This window comes from Oryx dammah, unplaced genomic scaffold, assembly GCF_014754425.2.
Source record: "Oryx dammah isolate SB20612 unplaced genomic scaffold, SCBI_Odam_1.1 HiC_scaffold_12, whole genome shotgun sequence".
In the NCBI taxonomy this organism is placed as follows: Eukaryota; Metazoa; Chordata; class Mammalia; order Artiodactyla; family Bovidae; genus Oryx; species Oryx dammah.
This window is the reverse complement of record NW_024070196.1, coordinates 12,631,412-12,651,746: the sequence shown is the minus strand read 5'-3', so window position 1 is coordinate 12,651,746 and position 20,335 is coordinate 12,631,412. Positions and strand designations below refer to the sequence as shown.

At 37.7% G+C, this 20,335-nt stretch overlaps 1 pseudogene; it reads left to right on the top strand.

Moving 5' to 3' along the window:
* The first annotated feature begins 7,597 nt into the window (after positions 1–7,597).
* On the top strand, positions 7,598–10,229 carry LOC120870881 (annotated as a pseudogene).
* The last annotated feature ends 10,106 nt before the right edge of the window (positions 10,230–20,335 follow it).

The window sequence follows — 20,335 nt, the reverse complement described above, 5'->3', positions numbered from 1 at the left end:
TCCATGGCTCACTTTAGGAGCCCTCTCTTCTGGTTAAAGCCAAGGAGATGCTCCTCTTTGTTTTAAGTCCCAAAGGCCTCTTGTTTCAATTACTGCAATTGCCTAAAGAAGAAATTCTGTAGCCAAATGTTTTCAGTTGAACATGTCTAAATAAATTAAAGTGCAAAATAAGGGACTTCCCTGGCAGTCCAGCCGTATGCTACGAGGTGCAGCCAAAAGTAAAATAGAAATTTAAAAAATTATGAAGTGCAAAATAAATACAACTGTCAAACAAAGAGCAATCAGTGTCCTTCTGTTGCCTGACACTGAACAGAATTCTCCTTGGTGAGAAAGACACCAAACATTTAATTTCTCTTCAGACTCTAGAGGAGAATTGATTCTCCACAGCAAACTATGGGGGCTCCAACTTTCACCTCTGGCCATCATTCTTCAAGACCTCCTTTTGGCTTCTGCCAATGTGTTCTTGTTTCCTTTATTCTGTAGAAATTGATGTTTCAAAAGGATGTGATGAGAATTTCCAGAGCTGGCTTCCAGTGTGCCCAGGCGCTTGTTGGTTGTTTGGCTCACATAAGACTAACCACGTAGGGTATATGTTAAAATTAATTTATGTTACAGTTCTAAAATAGTAATAAAATAACATTTTTCACTGTGGTAAAATATATACGACATAATATTTACCATTTTAACCAGTTTTGAGTGTAACAGTTCAGTGGCATTAAGTATATTTACGTTGTTATGCAGTTATCATCACCATCCATTTCTAGAAATGTTCGATCACTCCAAACAGATTCTCATGCCCGTATCTGTACCCATAAGACACTAATTCTGCACTTCCCTCCTCCCACCCCCACACCCCTGGTAACTTTTAGTTTACTTTCGGTCTCTACAAATTATTCTTATACTTCGTATAAACAGAATCATTAACATTTGTCCTTCTGTGTCTGGCTTATTTCACTTTGCATAATATCTGCAAGGTTCATCTGAAATAAAATAGTTTTCTATGAATGATAATAATTATTATTTTATATCAGTGAAAGGGACAATACTGTTCATAATCTTTCACCAAGATGTCTTTAACCCACTAAAAGAGAGAGCTCTAGAGGCACACATCCCGTCAGATTCTTTTTTTTTTTTTTTGGTCACACCAGGAGGCTTTTACGGTCTTAGTTCCCCCACCAGGGACTAAACCTGGGCCATGGAAATGAAAGCTCAGAATCCTAACCACTAGCCCACCAGGGAACTCCCCAGATTTGTTTCTTACTCAATTTCGACTGAAATAGAAAATCCTAACCATAATTACTGGTCATCAGAATTAGTAAAATTTTCATGACCTCTGATACTCCTAAATCTTTGTCTCAAACATATACCCAGAAAGTACGTATTCTGGTTTCTCTCTCAGCAGTAAGTCAGTTGTTAGGATAAAAAGTTTTTTTTAGTTTTTAGGATAAGAAAAAATTTAGGATTAAAAAATTTCCCACACGTAATATCCGGGATGTTCTCTATAACAAATTCAGTGTTCTGGAGAAGGGAATGGCAAGATGACAGTAAATGGAGTAGGTCTCCACTTTGATTTCATTTGGCTCTGGAAAGTGTTTCTCCAGGTTTCAGATTAGTTTCAAACTAATTTGCATTAGTTTCTTTTATTTATCCTATTTTCAGGGATATGACATACAAGCACATCCCATAATGTCTTGAATTTCTCCAATGAATGAAAAAAATCACATGTTAAAATCAAACTTAAGATATTTATACCATAATTTGATCATTTTAAGAAATCCTGAAGGCTACAATATTTTATATGATAAAAATGTATACTCGGATATGATAGACTAAGGCTGTTAAAAAATAGATATATCATTGAAATATGCTACTTGAAAAAAATACTTTAAAAAAATGGCATTACTAATGTCATGGAGAAATGCTTTTATCTCATCCCTGATTTTAAAAGCTTGTTTAAACACTTTTATCTCGATAAACAGTTTACTACTGTGTGGAAAAGAAGGCTTGTACTTACTACCAGTTTCTTCACAAAGCATGCTTAAAAGATAAACACTCAGTGACCACAGTTTAAATGTACTATTTTCACCAACTATGTTCTGGAGATGAAGCAAGGGATAAGAACACAACCATTTTATCCAAATAAGTAAACACTTCCTCCTTGAATTCATAACCAATGCTGGCAATATCTTTCCAGCTTACATCATGGCTCACAAAATAATTGCCAACTACATGAAAAATCTCTAGCATGGGGGTGGAGCAAGGAACTAACCAGTAGGTCACTGAGCACTTCCCTTTCATTTATTTCTGCACATTTCTGCCAAGCATTGATTGATACTCTGCACATCTTTGATTCTTTCCAAATGTAAGCCAAGTGTCTGCCAGAAAGCTCACGACAGACATGACCCTTCTATGCTGAATGGCGTTAATGTTCTATGATATACAACAGTCCGCTTGGATTATGAAATTCCCAGTGGCTAATTAAAGGTTCTTCCTGAGCACGGTTATTATCATTAGCCTTATAGCTGGATTTGTAAACTTTTCGGCAGTATGTAACTTCTATATTTTTTGTTTGTTCCTATGTTTTGTTTTGTTTGGTGTACAACTTTGATGAATGTTTCTTTAGCTTTGGTCTCTTCTCCACCTTTAAATGACAAAAATTTATCAATTTCATATTAGAAAGCATTATTTTGTGCTTGTTCAGGAAAAACTCAATTGGTTTATCAGAAAGGTCACGATACTTTGAAAGCAATGCAAAAGCCCCTGTGGCTTCTTGCCATTCTTTAACAAAGTTTTGTAACAGACAATGCAATAGGAACTAGAGGCAAATTGATTGCTGGTCTGATAAAATCAAATTTTCACATATTCATCAAGATTCACTTGTTCTAACATCTATGGCCTCACATTTGCTGTTTGCATTGGACTCCTGTTCACTGTTTACATTTATACTACTGTGCTTCTATTTATATTGCCATTTTCATCACTACCTTTATGTTTTACTTAACTACCTCTAAGCATGTGATTTCATTCTGTGACTTGCCTATCATAACACACAATTAAAAATGTAGAATGAGATGTAAATAGCATTTAAATATATAAAATCTAACAGGGCAGGAGTGAACCATTAACTGGTGAACTAGTTGAGATAAACATTTTCGGAACATAGTGATTATTATGCATGCAACTAGATTCCTATCCAAATGATAAACTGATCTTAACATTCAAACCTGCAAAATGAACAAGAACTCAAGTGTTCCCTTGCTCTTTCCTTCTGTAGCTAGACTGGGAACGCAGATGATCCACAGTCTGCCTGTGACCAAGAATTCCCCCTGGGGTGGGATTTCAGGGTGTTGGGACAGCTGTCTGCCCTCCAGAATAGCTCATCCTCTAACTAGCCTGATAGCCAAAGTCCTCAAGTCATTAGTGACTCCTCCTAGGAGCAAGATAGACCTGGCTCACAAAATTCAAGGTAACTTTTATTAAATATCATGAAGCCCACGGCAGAAAGGTGGTTTATAAATACAGGCAATATATGAAACAGACACAGTCCCTGCCTTCTGGAGCTTATGATTCAGACCTTAAATAAACACATATAAATTGCAAACTACTGATTATGGTAAGTGCTGAAGGAAAAGAAGGACCAAAGAGAGAATCATAAAGTGGCAGGTGCGGGGAGGGGAGAGCTAATTTAAATTGACGGGTCGAGGGCAAGCACTGTGTGAATTATTCTCTTTGAGATCCTCAAAAAGCAGAATAATCCGTGGGTACTATATACATGTACATTCTTTTTTCTAATAACATTTGTGTAGTATAGGAACACCTAAGAGACAACATCCTTTTTGCTCTTTCAATTATTATTATTATTATCACTGGTGCTTGTAGTGTTTGCTATGTTCTAGGCACTGTTCTGGGCTCTGGTGTAGAGTTGTGGATGGAACAGACAAGATTTCTGTTCTCATGCAGCTTAAAGTTGAGATGCTCCTCAGAATATGAAAAGAGAAAAATATAACTAAATTCTGGAGTAATCTGTTAATAAAAAATATATATATGGAACTTCCCTGGTAGCCCAGTGGTTGCGACCTTGCTTTCCCATGCAGGGGGTGTGAGTTCGATGCCTGGTCAGAGAGCTAAGATCCCATATGCCTCTCAGGCAAAACACCAAAACATAAAACAGAAATATTGTAACAAACTCTATAAAGAGTTTTTAAATGGCCCATATAAAAATCTTAAATAAAAAAGCTTATAAAGCATCATTTCATCAATAATGCAAGATCACCATGGGAATAAGAAATATGTCCTTGCCTGACAACACCTGGCTGTAACCTGACTACATGCTAAATCATATGTTTAAAAACAGGCATATATCAGTCAAAACTAGAGAATAGCAATGTTGAAGATAAAACCCCCAAAATGGAGCTGCTGTATCAGGTTGTATAGATCAATGACACCAGACATTAATATCATCTTACTCTTGTGACTGAAATTTGGACTCAAATGGAAATTGGTCTATAAAGAGAATTGTTGACAAGTCTGTGTTACATTTTTATAACTGATCAATAAATTGGCATTCTGGTCAATCTGTAGAAGTATGTTTAACCTGAATGTTTTCAAGAGAGATCATACATCAAGTCTGCAAGGCCTAGTACCTGCCCGTCAGAGTTGCCCCAGGCTTTCTCCCTGAGACCACTGGCTTTAGGGTAAGTTCTCTTTCTGATCAGCAATTTGCATTAATCAATAATCATGACATATTTGGAAGCTACCTCATCAACTATCCCTAGTGAGGAAAATAATGATTTGGGATGTGAGGTAGGAAATGGTTATTTCAAGGTTTACAATAAATCATTTTCAACAAAATCGGCTGATATTCCTAAGAACTGTCGAATAGACTAGAAAATGAAGGAGCAATTGAATCCACAACTTTTGATCCTTTTGTGAGTGTAGTTGCCTGCACTTATCAGTAGGAAGACAGGCTAACACAGCCAACGGAGGGCAGACGTTTCTCATTTATCCCAACAAGCTGAAATAGTACAGAAGATCAAAAAGGAAGCTTTCAGCAGTTCAGTCTTGTCTCCTTTCTTTGTGAAACTGAAAAGAACCAAAGTAGGCACATCTGAATTTGGCATAAATGGGACTAAGAATATTTATCGTAAATGAATATTAGTCATGAGATCAAAGCTGTTCCTTCCAAGTTTAGCAGAAAAACACAAAGAATTTGATAAATATTGAATTATGCTATACGGCAACTGCTCATACTTTTAATATTAATCTGCTTTTATGAATTTCTTTCCTTCTACTTTAAAATCAAAGCCCATCACCAAATACAATTTTAAAAATACTACATTGAATTGCTTTTCATCTCAGCTTAGGGAAGAGTTTTACTTGCTTTCACACCATCATCTTTAGCAATTTTTCCTCTGAATAAGAGGGGGAAAAAAAGCTTGAAATTTCCAGAGAAATGTAGTGAAAAAGAAGCTGCCTGGAGAATGATGTGGTCATGTCAGACATATCACATATATTACTCTTCAGTTAATGTAAAGACATCAAATTAGATTATGGTAATTATTTTGGAAATTTGATTTTTCATTTTATGGAGCTTTCTATCAACTGGAGCGTACATAAGCACCTGAAAACATTGGCCAGTTTTTCTAAACTTTGCACATTAGGATCACTTGGCTGGGGCACAGGTGGATGGTGGAGGGGGTGGGGAAGGGTCAATTTTAAAATTGCTAATACCTTATTCCCACCCATGAGAATCTAGCCCCCTAGCTGATCATAATCTGCCATCAAAATTAAGGACTACTATTCTAAAAAAGAATTTTGGTAACCATCAAAATTCTCAAAATTCAAAAGGCATTTAAGTTTAGGTTAGGTTGCCAGATGAAATAGAGAATGCTTATTTAAATTTGAATTTCAGATAAACAACAAATACAAATACTGCAAAGGCACCCTATGTTTTTATGTACTGACAGCCCTAAATTAGGTTCTTTTTTCTTTTTTTGCTTAAAAATTCTTTGGAATAAAGTTGTTTACCTACTCTTGGAGCTGCTTAGAAACAGACTTCTTTGATTTAAAACAAAACAAACATCATGTGATATCACTTATATGTGGAATCTAAAAATTGGTGCAAATGAACCTATTTACAAAGCAGAGAGTCACAGATGTAGAAAACAAACTTATGGTTCGGAAGGGGAAAGGCAGGGGTGGGGATAAACTGGGAGGTTGGGATCAACATATACACACTGCTATATATAAAATAGGTAACTAATGAGAACTCTGCTCAGTGCTCTGTAATGACCTATATGGGAACAGAATCTAAAAAAGAGTGGGTATGTGTCCATGTCTAACAGATTCACTTTGCTGTGCAGCGGAACACATTGCAAATCAACGATACTCCAATAAAAACTAATTTAAAAATGAAAAACTAAACAAAAACTGGGTAAAGGTGTTAGATGTATTCTTTCCCTAGATCCTAAACCTGTTCATCTCTTCCGAACACTTCCAAGTTCTCCCTTGGTTGTGTCTTGACTTGTGTCCAAGGGTTTACAGTTGTCCTTAGCAGGGAGGGGCAGGGCTAGACAAAGCTAAACCATCTTGTTGAGACCCCAAAGCAAAGTACATCTCTGCTGTCATGATTAGAACTTAACGTTTCATTCAGAAAAGTAAAAGAAGTGCTCTTTGTATATTAAGTGAAAACATCAAGAAACTGGTAGATAGCTGCCACTAACATTATGTATTCCTTTAAAGCCTGCGTGCATGTGTGCTATATCGCTTCAGTCGTGTCCGACTCTTTGTGACCCTATGGACCTTAGCCTGCCAGGCTCCTCTGTCCATGGGATTCTCCAGGCGAGAATACTGGAGTGGGTTGCCATGCCCTCCTCCAGGGGACCTTCCCCGCCTAGGGATGGAACCTGCATCTCTTACATCTCCTGCACTGGCAGGAAGGTTCGTTTCCACTAATGCCAGCTGGGAAGCCTCTATTTCTTTCCAACTTCTAAATAAATACATTAGATAGATGTAGACCTGGGAATCGGTACTGGGAGATTTGATAACTGAGGCAGAAAACTCTCAGATCTGCTGTCTTCCTTGTTTTCTACTGTGTATCTCAAAGAGGAGGAGAAGTGACCATCTCAGCTTCACATACTTCCTCCCTGTTTCTTCCCTGCCTAATTATCCAGTTCTCCCTAGACTATTGATTATGTAACTTTTCTCATTTATTTGTGATGCTGTCTTTCCTATTTACAAATTTTTGTTCATATTGTGAACCAGGTATTTTTAAATTGTGCCTTGTAAGTAATTTTCTGTTATAAAGAAAAGTTCTTAATGTTTATCAATGTTTTATTTTGACTTCCTTAGTCAAGTTTTTAGGAAAGAAGCTTGTCAAACTCCGGGAGTTGGTGATGAACAGGGAAGCCTGGCGTGCTGCGATTCATGGGGTCGCAAAGAGTCAGACACAACTGAGCGACTGAACTGAACGGAACCCCTTCTTTGGGGAGACTTTATTCCATCTCTAGAATCGCATCCTAGTGAGTGGAAGTGTTTTGACGCCAGGACATAGGAGACCAATCAAGGGATTTGGGTCCCTTTTGTGTGTGTGTGTGCTCAGTTGTGTCCGACTCTTTGTAACCCCATGGATTGTAACCCATCAGGCTCCTCTGTCCATGGAATTTTTCAGGCAGAAATATTGGAATGGGTTGCTATTTCCTCCTCCAGGGGATCTTCCCCACCCAGGAATCAAACCCACTTCTCTTTCATCTCTTGCATTTGCAGGCGGATTCTTTACCACTGAGCTACCTGGGAAGCTTTTTATTCCTCATCAGATACTATCAAGTACGTTCAAACAGTCCTCATCTTGCTTCTAGCCCTCTTGTGAAGGAACGGTTCCTTGGGACCACTGCCTTATCCTCACAAAAGGGGGGTGTGCAGACCCCTGTTACTATCTCCTCTGGGTCAGAACCTGCGTGCTCAAGGTATCCTTCAGTCTCAAGACGTTTACCAGTGATACATGTTCTGCGGTGATTTCCAAAAACCTAACTTTAACCTCATTAAGGCTAACTTGTACACATTCTCCTGTATATTTCAAATTATCTCTAGATTACTTATAATACCTAATACAATATAAATACTATATAAATAGTTGCATGGCAAGTTCAAGTTTTACTTTTTGAAACTTTCTGGAATGTTTTTTTCCCAAGTATTTTTGACCTGATAGTGGTTGAATCCAAGGATTGGGAACCCATATGGAGGGTATGGAGAACAGACTGTACTGACTTAAAAAATCACTTTTCTACTTTTTTCCCTTAGTCTTCCCACCTAAGTATTGATAATATCCATAAATACTATAGGTTTTTTTAACTTCATAGAAATGGAATCATATAACATACAGTATTTTATATCTAGTTTCTTTCACTAAATATTATGTTTTTGTGATCCATCAGTGTTGATCTGAAGCATTCTTATGGTTACAGCTTTACAGAAACAGTTTTAACTTCCCACCCCTGCTCTGCTCCAAACCAAGGCAACCTACTTGTGTACGTATGGCTGAGTCCTTTCACTGTTCACCTGAAACTATAACAGCATTGTTAATTGGCTATATACCCCAGTACAAAATATTTTTGGTGTTAAAAAGAAAATTTTTTTTTTAAAAGAAGAAGTTGGGTATGTTCATGGCCAGTTTATCCTTTTTTTGGTATCTTGGCTTTAAGAAGGAGGGATCTCCTCTTAGATCTTTAACTTGGGTAGACCCTGGGCTTTCATTTCTGTTTTTTACACTCTTCAAAGCTACTAAAGCCAACATTTGCCTGGTTTAGGAAATGTTCTTAAGGCAAAACCAGTTCAAGTGCTCTGCTGATATTTCCAGGGTCCCTTCACTATTTAGATTTTGGCCTGGAAATTCACCCTTTTAAATTGCTCTTCCCTCCAGCTGGGAGAGTTGGTTTAAGCAATGTAGCCTTCCATATTATGGGAAATGGAGGTCTTTTATAATAAAAAATTATATTCAACCTGTATTTCTATCCCCATTTTCATTCCAAATGCATTAATGTGTGCTTATATGTGTGCATTTCTTAATCAAAATTTCCTAGTGCATTTTTGTATTATTTTTTCCTCCAGAGATATAACTTGACTCACAGCTCTAATATTTTTTATTTCCTAATTCTTTCATTTCTGCTTTTATCCTTATTTCCCTTCTCATTTTTTTTTTTAATTCTCTAACTTATTGTGTGGAACACTTAGTTCATTTACAGTTAGGCTTTTTTTTTAAAATATTGAAAATTTTTAAATAATGAATTTCTTTTTGAGTTTATCTTTGTTTGCATCCCATTAGTTTTATTATTTCATATCCTTTTGTAAAGGGTCTGTAATTGTAGTTTTGATTTCCTTTATAATCTTAGGCTTATTTGGAATGATTTCCTTCCTCAATTTCCAAAGGATTGCTTTTTTCATCCTTGTTTGACCACTTATTATTAAATTTGGATGTATTTTACTATTTTTAGAGAATGTGACCTTTTCAGTTTCAGAGTTTTAAAAGGTTTACTGAGTCTTTCCAGCCAGCGCCCAGTGATGGACATCTCTCGGGACAACTGGCACAAGCGCCGTAAGACCCGGGGCAAGAGAGAGCAGCCCTACCGCAAGAAGCGCAAGTAGGAGCTGGGACGCCCCGCTGCCAACACAAAGATTGGCCCCCGGCCGCGTACACACAGTCCATGTGCGGGGAGGCAACAAGAAGCACCGGGCCTTGAGGCTGGACGTGGGGAACTTCTCCTGGGGCTCGGAATGTTGTACACGCAAGACAGAAATAATCGATGTTGTCTATAATGCATCCAACAACGAACTGGTCCGTACCAAGACCCTGGTGAAGAACTGTATTGTGCTTCTCGACAGTGGTACGAGTCCCGCTATGCACTGCCCCTGGGCCGCAAGAAGGGGGCCAAGCTGACTCCTGAGGAGGAAGAGATTTTAAACAGGAAACGATCAAAGAAAATTCAGAAGAAAGACGATGAGAGGAACGAGCATGCGAAAATCAGCAGTCTTCTAGAGGAGCAGTTCCAGCAGGGCAAGCTTCTTGCATGCATCGCTTCAAGACCAGGCCAGTGTGGCTGAGCAGACGGCTATGTGCTAGAGGGAAAAGAGCTCGAGTTCTATCTGAGGAAGATCAAGGCCCGGAAAGGCAAATAAACCCTCTTCCCTCCTGTCTTAGCTCATCTAATAAAGGCGTTTACTGTTCTATGCCAAAAGAAAAAAAAGTTTACTGAGTTTTTTGTAGCTTAATATATTATCATATATATTTATATATATAACACATATGTTTATATTTAACATATATATTTATTATATATATATTTAACATATATTTTACAGATCCTTGTCAAAAAGAAGGAATGATACATTGGGTCTAACATTCAGGATATACATAACATAGATTAGATAGATACACAGATACTAATTTTTAAAATTATACTCATTTAAGGCAATTTTTTTCCTACTTGGTTTGTCAAGTCATTAATTCAAACGACAGGTATCCCTATCTTCTTAGGGATAATATGTTCAAGGCTATACCCTTCTAAATTTGAAGGCATTATTCTTTGCAATTAGGGGCATCCCTGGTGGCTCAGCTGATAAAGAATCTGCCTGCAATGTGGGAGACCTGGGTTTGATCCCTAGGTTGGGAAGATCCCCTGGAGAAGGGAAAGGCTACACACTCCAGTATTCTGGCCTGGAGAATTCTGTTGGACACAACTGAGCGACTTTCACTTTCACTTTCCTATACATTACTTTAGAAAACTTAATATTTTCACTAACTAGTGATACTGGAAAGAGTAAAGCACATGATTATTGTCTGTTATGTTTTTATTCCCTGTACCTCTTTCAAACTAAATGTATACCAACTATACCACAGTCAAATACATATCAACCATGGTCTTTATAGATCTTGTCTCTCCAATAAATAACATGATGACTGTGTTTTTTTCTTCATGCCTTGGACGGTCATTGTGTCCATTTTTTCCTAGTAACCATATGTTTAGGGGAGAAAATGAGCAAGAATGGTATCTCTAACTAGTATTTTGACTTTGGAAAGTCCCTCTCTCTCTCTTTACTTCTTCCTTAATCATTATATTGATAAAGTATAGGAATAAAATAAGAATTTAATAGGAATGAAATGACTTCTCATAGAAAATTCGAAAATAGTATCTGCAATATTAAAAACTAGAAAAAATGATACGCAACTCCATCACTCCAAGGCAACAACTATTAACTAGTTTTCCTTGTTTCCTTCTATTTTTTTTTTTTGAGAATTGTTTTTACACAATTAAGATCAATTTTGTGTCCTGACTTTTCTAGTATTTCTTTATTATTTTTTATATCATAGGCATTTTCCATTATTTAAAAATTCTCCATCAAACTTATGCTTAATGCTTCAATAACATTCCACTGTTTACTAAATATTTGTTTAATGATAGAGTATCATTTTTAATATCTTTGTATTATAAATAACATTTTGATGAATTTCTTCTTTTTTTTTCCTCCAGTAATACAGTGGATCCTGAAATTTCAGGTGCATCAGAAGCATCTGCAGAGCCCCTTGTCCAGAGTTTCTGAGTCAGTAAGTCCAGAGCAGGCAAAGAATTTACATTTCTAACAACTTCAGGTCATGCTGATGGTGCCAGAACCACAGTTTGAGACGTGTCACTGGAATCACTGTAACGAATAGAATGTGCAAGGATTTGCTTCAATAAATTTCTGAGAAGCAATGCTTCTTCCTTCCACAGTAGGTTGTATCTTTGACATTGCAGGGAAAAAATTGTAATGCTTATTCTTATTAGAAAAGAAAATAGTGATGTCTATTTAAAGGTTCTCTTAAAGTCTTTTAGTCACTGGCTTTTGCTAACCCATTTGCATTTACTGTGGAATCTTACTGGAACATTCATCCATTTGACCCTGGAGCTCCATCACTATACAGCTGGTCTCTTTCTTTATTATTTTTTTTTGGTAGGTCACCTGCTCTCATTTAATTCATTTCCTTTTGTGTTTTCCTTCCTGTGGGAAGTCTCTGACATCTGTCCCACATACTTCTCTATGAATACAAAGACTCATCTTTTATCTTTTTATTTTTAACTTTTATGAGTCAGTTACTCTTAACCTTTTTATAGTTGTGCTTTTTTCATGCCATATGTTTTAAAAAGACACTCTAGACTGTAATTCTTTATGGTTGCTTTTTTTTAAAAAAAATGTTATTTTTTAACACCTTTAATTGCATTCTGTTGACATTTATATTTAGGTCTGAGCCTAATATGTCACATACTAGGAACACATGGCTTCTCACTTTATTGGCACCATCATGTGGTGAGTTTGTGTATCACACTGGAAAATCTGCTGTATATAGTGAGTCAGGGTGTCATATTATCACATCCTTATGATGAACTTAGAGAGGTCATCATAAACTGGGGAATCTACAGTAATCCCATTACTTTAGTACATAGCAAAATAGGAGCTAATAAACATCAACCATTAAGCATGTGGACACTGGAGTCAAGGACATGAACTCAAACCCTGGCTCAAACCACTTGTAATAAATACTATGACTATGGGTACCGGGTTAATCTCCTTGAGCCTCCGTTTTCTGCAGAGCATGGGGGTACCAGTAGCATCTATCTCGCAGGGATGTGAGAGGAGCAGTTAACATTATGATAACAGTTCACAATGGTCATTAAATAGTTTAATAATATTAGCTATCATTGTGTTGCGTGCTTAGTCGCTCAGCCATGTCCGACTCTTTGCAACCCCATGAACTATAGCCCGCCAGGCTTCTCTGTCCATGAGGATTCTCCAGGCAAGAATACTGGAGTGGGTTGCCATGCCCTCCTCCAGGGAATCTTCCTAACCCAGGGAATGAACCCAGGTCTCCCACATTGCAGGTGGATTCTTTACCATCTGAGCCACCAGGGAAGCCTATTAGCTATCATTAGCTGTTAACAAACCTTCACATTTGGTTTTTCCTTTATATTCCAACTCAATAGGAAGAGTATCAGGAAAGAATAATTCCCCTCACTTTTTAGAAAATTATACCACAATCGTATATTTTTAGAATGATAAGAAATAGCTTGAAAGGGACTTCCCTGGTGGTCCAATGGCTAAGACTCAGTTCTTCTAATGCAGGGAGCCTGGGTTCGATCCCTGGTCAGGAGACTAGATCCCATACACCACACCTAAAGATCCCTCATGTTGCAACAAAGACGGAAGATCCTGTATGCAGTGACTGAGACCCGGTGCAGCCAAATAAATAAAGAGAAGCTGATTGTGAATAATTATATTTTTTAAAAGTAGCATGAAGTTAAAAACTGCAAAAGGTAGATACTGAAAAAATATTTAAAATAAAAATGTTTTGTTTTTTTTTTTAGAAAAGAGGAAGGAAACTACTGGGAAAAAAGATCTTCTTAACTCTACTTACAAAGTGAAGTTTGAAAAACATCTGGCTAAATTAACTATAATTTACAGTCAAAAGAAATAATTATCAAGGGAGCAACTTAACATTGTTTTCAAGGGTGGGAAAAAAACTTTCAAATATTAAAAATGATTTATAGCCTCAAATCTTTCCAAAGGTCTATTAAAGAGAAATGTTTACTTTTATAAATCCTTGGGAAAAAATACACTTAGCACAAATCTAGGCGTTGGGAATTTTTCTATTAAAAATGAATTTTAATTATTTGATTAGAAAAACAGGATGAAAAAGTTACTTAAGAAATAAAGCATGTGAGGTACTCTCTACCTCCCTTAAAATCATACATCATGACTGAGTGGAATCGGGGATCTTGCCAGAACCAGTCTTACACGCAGTTTCCAACTGTGGTTTCCTCAGATAGTTAGCATCATTCAATAAGGTTTTGTTACACCATTATGCAAATGTACTCTATGTGCATTATCTTTCTACTTATTAAATTCATCAAAAGCCATCCAGGGCCAGATTTTTTGTTTTGTCAGCCACACAGTCTTGTTCCCATATTCTTCATCAGCATTTATAGACTGTGAGAGAAAGAAAACAAGAAATGAGAACGATTTCATGAATTTTAAACATGCTGTAACGCTGTTTCAGTGCAATATTCCAGGGTATAACAGCCGTCTGCCACTGCTCCCAGCATACCCAGTCTCAGGGCACTGTCGAGTTGGTTGGAATGGGGATTAACATGTCTATAATCAATTCTTACGTCATTCAACTGGTTGTGCAGCGCAGAAAAATGTCCTCTGTGTCAACCTGAACTTCGGAGGCAAGCAGTCTAGAAAATCATTGCCTTTGATTATTGAAATTTGGGGGTTTTCCAGAAATCCCTCTATTATTGACTGCTATTTTAATTTCATTGTGGCCAGAGAGCAAATTTTGCATAAGTTGAATCCATATAAATGAGTTGAGATGTATTTTTGCTTGGAGCATGGTCTGTCTTGGTATATGTTCTGTGTGCACGAATATGGTATATATCTTCATTTACCTAGCTCTCCTTTCATTTCAGCAATGCTTTGTAGTTTCAGAGTAGAGTTCTTACCTTTCATTGAATTTATTCCTAGGTATTTATAATACTGTTATAAATGGTACATTTAAAATTTTCATTTTCTAATTGCAGCTTGCTATCATGGAGAAATATTGATTTTTCATATACTGATCTTTTACCCTATGAGCTGACTAATTTCAATGATTAATTCCAGTAGATTCCAAAGATAATCTACATGGGCAATTTGTTAATTTAAAGACAATTACTTAATTTAATCTATTAATCAAAAGGCAATTAATAGTTTAAGAATTAGACTTTCTATGTAGACCACTGTGAAGAGGCAGTTTTACTACTCTTTTCTAATCTTTATACCTTCTATTATTTTAGTTATTTTTCATCTATTGTACCATCTAGACCTCTGAAACACAGCCAAATGGAAGTGGTAAGAGCAGACAGTCTCACCATCTTCCTCACAGAATTGACTAATTGACCGCTAAGTATGATAGTAGCTGTTGGTCTTACAGTACCTATACATGTCTTCATAACATAAACTCTGTTCTAATTTCTAATTTTCTGATTGTTTTTGTCATTAATTGGAAATATATCAAATTTTTTTTGATTCATTGAGATATAGAATTTTTTCTCTTATATTAATGTTGTTAAATAACATTGTTTGAATAAATGTTAGGCCAACCTTGCATGCTTGGAAAAACTCCAGTTGACCATTGTATCTTTTTCTATATTGCTATGTCCAATTTACTAGTATTTTGAATAGGATTTTTGCACTTATGTTTAAAATGTGATGGTGGTCTGTGATTATTTTCTTCTAATGTTCACTTAGATATTTCTATCAGGGTTATCTAGTTATCATAACATTTATTGGTAGTATTTTCTCCTTTCTTTTCTCAGAGAGTTTATGCAAGATTGACATTATGTGCTCTTTAAATGTTGAGAGAATTTACCAGTGAAGTCACCTGGGCCTGGAGTTTTCTTTGTAAAGTGCTTTTTGGTCATGAATTCAGACTCTGTAGTAATACAACTACTCTGATTTTCTGTTTCTTCTTGGTTTTGGAAGATTTTGTTTTCCAAGGAATTTGTTAATTTATTCTAAGTTATCAAATCTTATTGATCTAAATTTGTTTATAATATTCTGCTTTGAAGATTTGAATTAGAATTTTTTGACCTCAGTACTACTGATGGAAACAGTGACAGACTTTATTTTCTTGGGTTTCAGCATCACTGCAGATGGTGACTGCAGCCATGAAATTAAAAGATGCTTACTCCTTGGATGAAAAGCTATGACAAAAAAAGACAGCATATTAAAAAGCAGAGAGATCACTTTGCCAACAAAGATCCATATAGAAACCTATGGTTTTTCCAGTAGTCACATACAGACAGGAGAGTCGGGCCATAAAGAAGGCTGAGTGCTGAAGAACTGATGCCTTTGAACTGCGGTGTTGGAAAAGACTCTTGAGAGTCCCTTGGATTACAAGGAGATCAAACCAGTCAATTCTAAAGGAAATCAACCTTGAATATTCATTAGAAGGACTGATGCTAAAGCTCCAATACTTTGGCCATCTGATGCGAAGAGCCGACTCATTGGAAAAGACCCTGATGCTGGGAAATATTGAGAGCAGGAGAAGGGAGCAACAGAGAATGAGATGGTTGGATGCCATCACCAGCTCAATGGACATGAGTTGGAGCAAACTTGTAAAGATAGTGAAAGATGGGGAAGGTGGCATGCTGTAGTCCATGGGGTCAGACACGACTGAGACACTGAACAACAACTATTGATATTTGGGGCAAGAAAACTCTAGTGGGAGACTGTTCTATACGCTGCAGAATGTTTAGCAGTATCCTGACTTTTCCCCGAGGGATGCTGATAGTTTGAAAACCAAAAACGTCTCTCAGTTCAGTTCAGTTCAGTTCAGCTTCTCAGTCGTGTCCGGCTCTTTGTGACCCCATGAATTGCAGCATGCCAGGCCTCCCTGTCCATCACCAACTCCTGGAGTTCACTCAGACTCACATCCATCGAGTCGGTGATGCCATCCAGCCATCTCATCCTCTGTCGTCCCCTTCTCCTCCTGCCCCCAATCCCTCCCAGCATCAGAGTCTTTTCCAATGAGTCAACTCTTCACATCAGGTGGCCAAAGTACTGGAGTTTCAGCTTTAGCATCAGTCCTTCCAAAGAACACCCAGGGCTGATCTCCTTCAGAATGGATTGGTTGGATCTCCTTGCAGCCCAAGGGATTCTCAAGAGTCTTCTTCAACACCACAGTTCAAAAGCATCAATTCTTCGGCACTCAGCTTTCTTCACAGTCCAACTCTCACATCCATACATGACCACAGGAAAAACCATAGCCTTGACTAAATGGACCTTTGTTGGCAAAGTAATGTCTCTGCCTTTCAATATACTTTCTAGGTTGGTCATAACTTTCCTTCCAAGGAGCAAGCGTCTTTTAATTTTATGGCTGCAGTCACCATCTACAGTGATTTTGGAGCCCCCCCCAAAAAAGTCTGACGCTGTTTCCACTGTTTCCCCATCTATTTCCCATGAAATGATGGGATCAGATGCCATGATCTTCGTTTTCTGAATGTTGAGGTTTAAGCCAACTTTTTCACTCTCCTCTTTCACTTTCATCCAGAGACTTTCTAGTTCCTCTTCACTTTCTGCCATAAGGGTGGTGTCATCTGCAAAACTGAGGTGATTGATATTTCTCCCGGCAATCTTGATTCCAGCTTGTGCTTCTTCCAGCCCAGCGTTTCTCATGATGTTCTCTGCATATAAGATAAATAAGCAGGGTGACAATATACAGCCTTGACGTACTTCTTTTCCTATTTGGAACCAGTGTGTTGTTCCATGTCCAGTTCTAATTGTTGCTTCCTGACCTTCATATAGGTTTCTCAAGAGGCAGGTCAGGTGGTCTGGTATTCCCATCTCTTTCAGAATTTTCCACAGTTTATTCTGCCAAATGTTCCTTGGGGCCCAACAGCTCTGATTGAGAATCAGTGTTTTAATGTCTATAGGATCTTTAGTGATCTTTCACCCCGTGTACTGGTAATTTGTCTTTTTATTTTTTAATTTTGTTAGGAGCTTTGCATGGTGTACTAAACAAACCAGGTTCTGCCCGAGATTTGGCCCATGGATCATTTTGCTGACCTTGACTTAGAACATTAACTCTTTTGTAATGGCGGTGATTGCTGGTTTAGTCGCTAAGTCGTCTGACTCTGTGACCCCGTGAACTGTAGCCCACCAGTCTCCTCTGTCCATGGGAATTTTCCAAGCAAGAATACTGAAGCGGGTTGCCATTTTCCTTCTCCAGGGAATATAATTTTTCCCTCTAAGAATACTTTATTTGTCTCATAAATTTGAAAATGCTATATGGTGTTGATGGATATTAGCAAATTAATGGCTATGGAGAGTACTGTTTATCTATGTAGATAACATATGGGCATTATTCTTGCAACAAAACCTCTTACAAATGGATTTTGGGTTCTATGAGAGATAAGCAAGGAACAATATTAATATAACAATATAATACAATTTAATCACATAGATATACTCTCACAACAAGTTGATATAAATTCCTATAATTTGGCAATATTGTTTTTGCTCTTCTAGCTAAGAAAAGCCAGTCTGCAACATCCAAGAATGTTTACCAGGATGAGAAAACAATGATTTTACAGCAGCTTATCGAGTATTGATTTGCTGCCACCTGCTGGGAGGCAGATATGGGTTTCCAGCATCCTTAAAAGGTGAGAATGATGAACTTAGAAGTTGTAAAAGTTTGCTTATCCCATAAAATGAAACATAATATATGTACCTTTAGGCTTGGAAGAAGTCAATAACTCTAGGATAAATTAACTGCATGTAAGGAAAATACGATGTGTATAAAAATGAAAGTATTATTTTCCATTTAAGAGAAATTAGATGCCATATTTACATTTACCATGAAATGATTATATAATAGTTCCTGAAAACGGTGAGCTCCTCAGGTACTGATTGTGGATTTGTGTAAAGGTAATTAATCACTTGACTGGGGCTTATGGAGAAGCTTAAGATCTGAAGAACCACTGCTAAATGAAGATTATAAAAAATAAAACTAAGTCTAATGATAACATTGATTGTGATAGGCAGCAGAATAATAGCCCCTCGAAGCCATCCACGCCCTAATTCTCAGTGCCTAGAGGGTGAAGCCTTGAGCCCAGGGAGCAGAACCAAGAGCCACAGAGGATGATTCCTGGGCCTTGAAGTGTAATGGAGACTGCCAGATTGGATTTTGTAATTGTCTGGGCTTGTGACTCCTTCCTTCCATTTTCTCCCTTTTTGAAAGGTAATGGTTATCATTGCTCTCCTGGACCTCCTCTATGTTATTCTGAGAGCAGAGAACTTGTTCTCTAGTTTCACGGGTCTACAATGGAAAGGGACTTTGGACCCAGCATGGATTATACTCACTTATACCTTAGATGTAGATGATATTTGGGATTTTTGAGATTTAGATGAGATGCTGTAATGGCTTGAAAATCTGGGGGACTTAAAGAGGGGGTGAATTGATCTTGCATGTGAATAGACATGAATCTTTGGGAGCCAGAGGGTGGACTGGGACAAGCAGAACGGCCCCTCCCAGAGATGTCCATAGTCCAATCACCAGAATCTGTAAATAAATTACCTTATGAGAAAAAGTGACTTTGCAGATATGATCAAAGTTAAGAACCCTGAGATGGAGAGATGATCTGGGTGAGACTAATTTGATCACCCAAATCTTTACAGTTCTTTGACCAGTGCAATCTTTGACTGATGTTACTAGCTTTGAGGATGGAAGAAAGAGGCCAAAGCCAGGGGATGTTGCTGCTGCTGCTGCTGCTGCTAAGTCGCTTCAGTCATGTCCCACTCTGTGCGACCCCATAGACGGCAGCCCACCAGGCTCCCCTATCCCTGGGATTCTCCAGGCAAGAACATTGGAGTGGGTTGCCATTTCCTTCTCCAATGCATGAAAGTGAAAAGTGAAAGTGAAGTTGCTCAGTTGTGTCTGACTCCTAGCGACCTCATGGGCTGCAGCCTACCAGGCTCCTCCGACCATGGCATTTTCCAGGCAAGAGTACTGGAGTGGGTTGTCATTGCCTCTAGAATCAGGGAAGATCAAAGCAGCAGCTTCTCCCTAGAGCCTCCAGAAAGGAAGCAGTCAGCTGATGCCTTGATCTCACCCGCAGAGAGACCTGTATTGGACTTTAGACCTGCAGAATGTTAAGATAATATATTTGTGTTCTTTTAAAGCACCAAGTTTATGGTAATTATCTTACAACAGCAATAGAAAATGAATCCAGTAATAACAGCTAACAGGCTATGCTCTTGCATTACAGCACTACATCCATCTAACTCTCTTAAGAAAGGAAGCTAAAGCTCATCTGAAATTATATTACGAAATCTGGCCTTGGTTACCTCTCTGATGTCATCTCCTACTACTCTCCCTCTTGCTTCTGTTATCCATTCACTCCAGTCTCCTTACTATTCTTTAACTATGCCAAGCAAGCCATTCCCTATTTTTAGTATGTGCTTTCCTTAGATATCCACAACTCACCCCTCCCTTTCTCAGGTCTCTTCTCAAACGTCACCTTCTCAGCGGGGTCTTCTTTTTCACCCTATATACGCCCACACCTAACCTGGCACTCTCTAGTTCCTAATTATTCTATAATACATAGCAATTACAATCATTTTATTTGTACTGGAATGTTGATTCTGTTTTTTTTTTCTTGCTCGCTAAATATAAACTCTATGTGAGCAGGAGCTTTATCTATATTGATGACAGTTGTATCTTCAGAACATAATATAGTGCCTGGCACACAGTAGTCACTCAATAAAT